Genomic DNA, 6,444 nt, shown 5'->3' with positions numbered 1-6,444 from the left:
GGGACTCACAAGAGGCTACAGAAGAAATTGCAGGGGCCCTGGCTGACATACTTGCATCATCGTGAACCATGGGTGAGGTACCGGAAGACTGGAGGGTAGCAAATGTTGTGCCCTTATTCAAGAAGGGCTGCAAAGAAAAACATGGGAATCATAGACTAGTAAGCTCAACATCTGTGGTAGGTAAATTACTTGAGAAGATTTTGAGGGATATGATATACATGCATTTAGCAAGACAGAGTTTGATTAGGAACAGTCAGCATGGCTTCGTGCATGGGAGATCATGCTCACAAATTTGTTTGAGTTCTTTGATGAAGTGACTAGGGGCGTTAATGAGGGCAGGGTGGTAGACATAGTCTACATGGATTTCAGTAAGGTCTTTGATAAGGTTCCACATGGTAGACTGCTCTCGAAGGTTAGAACACATGGAATCCAGGGAGTGTTGGCAAATTGGATACACAATTGGCTTGATGGTAGGAATCAGAGAGTAATAGTGGAAGATATAACATAGTGTGGAGCTGGAGGAGCACAGCAGGCCAGGCAGCATCAGAGGAACAGGAAAGTTGATGTTTCGGATTGGGACCCATCCTCTGATGCTGCCTGGCCTGCTGTGTTCCTCTAGCTCCACACTGTGTTATCTCTGACTCCAGCATCGGCAGTTCTTACTACCTCTGAGTAATAGCGGAAGAATGCTTGTTGGACTGGAGGCCTGTGACTCGTGGTGTGCCTCGGGAGTCAGTGCTGGGCCCATTGCTGTTTGTTATCTATGTTAAAGAATTGAATGAGAATGTACAAGGTATGATTAGTAAGTTTGCCGATGACACTAAAATAGGTGATGTTGTGGACAGTGCAGAAGGTTACCAGAAATTGCAGCAGGATCTTGATCAACTGGGGAAGTAGGCCGAGAAATGGCAAATGGAGTTTAATACAGATAAGTGTGAGTTTAATACAGATAAGTGTGACATGTTTCATTTTGGAAAGTCAAATCAGTGTAGGAGTTTCATGGTGAATGGTAGGGTCTTAAGGAGTGTAATGGAACAGAGGGACATTGGAGTGCAGGTGCATGGTTCTCTGAAAGTGGAGTCACAGGTAGACAGGGCAGTGAAGAAGGCATTTGGCACACCGGCCTTCATCAGTCAGGGCATTGAGTACAGAAGTTGGGAAGTTATTTTGCAGTTGTACAGGACGTTGATGAGGCTGCACTTGGAGTATTGTGTTCGGTTTTTGTGTTCTTGCTATAGGAAGGATGTTATTAAACTGGAAAGAGTGCAGAAGAAATTTACAAGGATTTTGCCAGGACTCAAGGGACTGAGTTATAAGGAAACTTTGGTCAAGCTAGGACTTTTTCCTTTAGAATGTAGGAGACTGAAGGGGGGTCTTGTAAAAGTGTATAAGATCATGAGAGGCATGGATAGGGTGAACGCACTCAGTCTTTTTCCCAGGGTTATGGAATCAAGGACTAGAGGGCATCAGTTTAAGGTAAGAGGGGAAAGAATACATGGGAACCTGAGGGGCAAACCTTTTACACAGAGGGTGGTACGCATATGGAATGAGCTGCCGGCAGAAGTGGTTGAGATGGGTACATTAACAACATTTAAAAGGCATTTGGACAAATACATGGATAGGAAAGCTTTAGAAGGATATGGGACAAGTGCAGGGAAATGGGTTTAGCGTGGATGGACATTTTGGTTGGCATGACCCATTTGGGCCGAAGGGCCTCTCTCCGTGCTGTAGGACAAAAAAAATCACAACAATTATACATACTAGAAACAAGGCTGCTAATTGGTTGGGGTAAGTCGAAGCATCATCATGGACATAGCATGGGGAACTATAAACTCCTCAAGCTCAGTGGCACTTCAAAACTGTTGCAAGGTTTGATATATTCCCATTATTTTTAGAGAATGAGGCCCTGCACAAGAATGTATATCAATTCTAACAAGTATAAATAGTCCTTATTAGAAGCTCAACCGGTTAATTTGGTTATTAGTATAACTAATTGTGTTATGATATGTACTTATGGGGCGGCACAGTGGCTTTATAAAATTAATCTTATTGTGACCAACCAAGGGGGAACCAATAAAGAAGCGAACCCAGTTCTTCCCTTCGGTTCTTTCCTTCTAGCCTAGGAGCTTAATGACTTGCATATCCCATCGGAATTGGAACAAGTTGGGAGTCTTGCCTAGGGGCTGGTCATAACAATAGTCACTTTCTGCTGCTTGCATGTTATCAATTCCTTTCCCTTACCATAAACGCCCCAGTTAGGTTGCAGCTTTTTCACTGATGTGCAATTGCAGTTGTGACCGAGGACCACGCACAGATTATGGACCCGATTCAGGTAAAGTGAATCTTGAACTAATGTAAAAGACCACAGAAAGCAGAACCATAAGTGTTTTTGGATGTAACGCACACTTACTTCTGCCTTAAAAACCTTTGAGCCTCTGCACTAATTCAGCTGATTAAACTCAAAGTTGGATACAATGTCAACAGAAACTCTGAGGGATTTAACACACAGTTCTGGGTTCAACAGAGGATTGAGGATATCAATGGGTCAGCAAGAGCAAACAGCCAAAATATTTGATGGAACCAACTAAATTTCATCAGTTTTGTAATTGTTGGAATGTGCAAATTTTAGCTCAACCAGGACTTGATGCTGAGCGCCCTTAGAAATTAAACTTGAAATCAAATACAATTCATTCCATACTATGGAAGATCCATTTGATTTTCAAGTCGTGTAATCTTTCCGATATCACTAGGATCCATTGTTTATATAAAAAATAGCCACATGTACAAAAAATCATTTCTCTTTGTAATTATTTAATCCAGTCATCTTTCCATTGCGAGTGGCACTTGCTGTTCAAACATCCATTGGCTATTTGGAGAACAAAATTAATCTTATATCTGAGTAACTATTTGTTTTGTAATATTGTAATTTGTAATAATAGTGGTTGAGACTGAGTCTTTAAATTATGTTTTAGTTTTACATCCACTATAAACAGACCTTTTAAAGAAAATTAAGTACAATAAAGTTCAACACACTTCTCTATGCTTGAATAAATTATCTTCCAGATCGTGTTCAAGTAACATGTCATTTGTGTGATGCTGGTAAAACTAAAAAAGAAAATTGCTTGCATACTAGGGAGAATTTTGCTCTTTGACATTTTTGTTCACTGACATTTTACACAATCTCCTGGCACTGGGCTGTCTTCCTGAGACAGTTACATTTGGCCCAATTCCTTTGCTTCAGTTAATGGGGTAGATTCCAAAAAAATCTTCTTCAGGAAGTCCCCCATGTTACAGAGGTGACTTTTGGTGGGGTTTCAGCTCACACAGTTTGCTTAAAGGAAATACAAAAAAAGAGAAAGGGAACAGTAGGCTGTTGCTCTTCAGAAAGGTCAAATTTTCTTTCACTGCGTTCAACAAATTCAGAAGTCCTATCCCTCTTACAACCTGGGCCATGTGGTCTCTTTGAAAGTCATCCAGACTGTATGACTCCATCCAAGTTCCCTGCTTCTAGCCAGTGCAACTTTGCTGCTATTGTATTAAGTGCCTTTTCCTTAAAAAAGTGCTTTTAATCTAAAAGTTCAGGAAATACTTACATAGGTCCACATAATCCTGTAAATCAGAGTCTAGGTCACATCTCTTCAAACACCTCACCAAATATTCTGCAACAGTTCAATAAGGCAGTTTAGTACCACTTTCTCGAGAACAACCAGGAATGGGCAATAACTGTTGGCCTAACCAGCGAAACCCACATTTCATGAATGAATTTTAAAAAACCTCAATCTGTAACCAGTTTATATATTGAATTAGGTGAACTACCTCGGTTACATTAATTTCCAGGTATCCAGGCTGGTAGGAGTAGAGAACACTGGATGGCTAAAGAAATTGAAGCTATGATCAAGAAAAAGAAGGAGGCATATGTCAGATACAGACAGCTGGAATCAAGTGAATCCCTTGAGGAGTACAAAGGGAGTAGGGCTATTCTTAAGAAGGAAATCAGGAGGGCAGATGGGGATATGAGATCGCTTTGGCAGATAAGGTTAAGGAGAATCCAAAGAGATTCTCCAAGTATATGAAGGGGAAAACAGCAATTAGAGAGAGAATAGAGCCCTTGAAAGATATGTGCGGAACCACAGGATGGGTGAGATACTAAATGAATATTTTGCATCAGTATTTGCAGTGGAGGAAGAAATGAAAGCTATGGAACTTGGGGAAATAAATAGTGATGTCTTGAAAACGGTCCACCTTACAGAAGAGGAGGTGCTGGAGTTCTTAAAATGCATAAAAGTAGATAAATCCCCAGGACTTAATCATGTGTATCCTAGGACATTGTGGGACACTAGGGAAGAAATTACGGAGCTCCTAGCAGAGATATTTATATCATCTACAGCTACAGGTGAGAGCCGGAAGACTAGAGGGTAGCTAATGTTGTACCTTTATTTAAGAAAGGAGGCAAAGAAAAGCCAAGAAACTATTGACTGGTGAGTCTAAAGTCAACGTTGGGTAAGTTGTTGGAGAGGATTCTGAGAGACAGAATTTGTATGCATTTGGAAAGACAAGGACTGATTAGGGATTGTTAGCATGGCTTCATGCGTGGGAAATTGTGTCTCACAAACTTGATTGAGTTCTTTGAGGACATGACCAAAAGACAGATGAGGACAGAGCAGTAGATGTTGTTTGAATGGACTTTAGTAAAGCCTTTGACAAGGTCCCGCCTGGTAAACTGGTTAGTAAGTTTAGATCACATGGGTTCCAAGTAGAGCTAGCCAATTGGATACAAAATTTGCTTGACGGTAGAAGACAGAGGGTGATGGTGGAGTTGAGGTCTGTGACCAGATGTGTTCTGCAGGGATCAGTGTTGGGTCCACTGATGTTTGTCATTTATATTAAAAATTTGGATGAGAATAAAGGAAGCATGATTAGTAAGTTGACACCAAAGTTGGTGATATATTGGACAGTGAGAAAAGTTATCTAAGACTATAATGGGATCTTGATCAGTTGGGCCAATGGGCTGAGGAGTGGCAGATGGAGTTTAACTTAGATAAATGTGAGGTGTTGTATTTTGATAAGAAAAACCAGGACAGGACTTGGACAGTTAACGGTAGAGCCTGGGGAGTGCTGTTGAATAAAGAGACATAGGGATGCAGGTACATAGATCCGTGAAAGTGGCATCACAGGTAGGCAGGTTGGTGAAGAAGACATTTGGCATGCTTGCCTTCATTGGTCAGAGCACTGAGGATAGAATTTGGGACATCATATTGCAGCTGCACAGGACACTGTGAGCCACTTTTGGAGTACTGTGTACAGTTTTGGTTGCCCTGCTATAGAAAGTATATTACTAAATTAGAAAATATACAGAAAAGATTAACAATGATGTTACTGGGACTAGAGAGTTTCAGTTATAAGGAGAGGTTGGATAGACTGGGACTTTTTTCCTGGAGCGTAGCAGGTTGAGGGATGACCTTATAGAGATTTATAAAATCATGAGGGGCATAAATAAAGTGAACGGCAGAGGTCTTCTCCCCAGGGTAGGGAAGTTCAAAACTAGAGGGCATAGGTTCAAAATAAGAGGAAATAGATTTAAAAGGGACCTGAGGGGCAACATTTTTACACAGAGGGTGGTTTGTATGTGGAATGAACTGCCAGAGGAAGTGATAGATGCAGGTACAATTACAACATTTAAAAGACATTTGGCTAGGTAATGAATAATAAAGGTTTAGAGGGAAATGGGCTAAACACAGGCAAGTGGGACTAGTTTAAGTTTGAGAAACCTGATAGGCATGGAGGAGTTAGACTGAACAAAAACAACATTGCTGGAAAAGCTCAGCAGGTCTGGCAGCATCTGTGAAGATAAAAATAGAGCTAACGTTTCAGGTCCAGTGACCCTTCCTCAGAACTACCTAAGTCACCGGACCCAAAACGTTAACTCTGTTTTTTCCTTCACAGATGCTACCAGATCTGTTGATCTTTTCCAGCAACTTTGTTTTTGATCCTGATTTACAGCATCCACAGTTCTTTCATTTTTTTATTTAAACTGAACAGTCTGTTTCCATGCCGTCTGACACTATGACTCTATCACAGTCATGCCTGCCTAGAAACAGTGTTACACAGCCTTTCAGTACTGGAGCAAGATAAATGTATATATACATATATGTTAGAATTCATACAGTTGTAACATCATTACAGCACAGGAAGAAGCCATTCAGCCCATTGGGTCCATACTGGCACCCTGTAGAACAATTCAAACTGTCCCATTCCTCCCTATTCTCCTGGTCTTGCATTAATTTTCCCAAAGTGCCCAATTTCCTATCAAAATTGTTGATGGTCTCCACTTCCAGCATTAAACTTTGACTCTCTATCCCTTTATACTTGTGCTATCAGTTAATGGTAACAGCTTTGCGTTGCCTGATGTAAACTTTCATAATCTAAAACATCTCCATCAAATCC

This window comes from Rhincodon typus, chromosome 16 (assembly GCF_021869965.1).
Source record: "Rhincodon typus isolate 14 chromosome 16, sRhiTyp1.1, whole genome shotgun sequence".
Taxonomy (NCBI): domain Eukaryota; kingdom Metazoa; phylum Chordata; class Chondrichthyes; order Orectolobiformes; family Rhincodontidae; genus Rhincodon; species Rhincodon typus.
Note: the sequence above shows the minus strand (reverse complement) of the source record.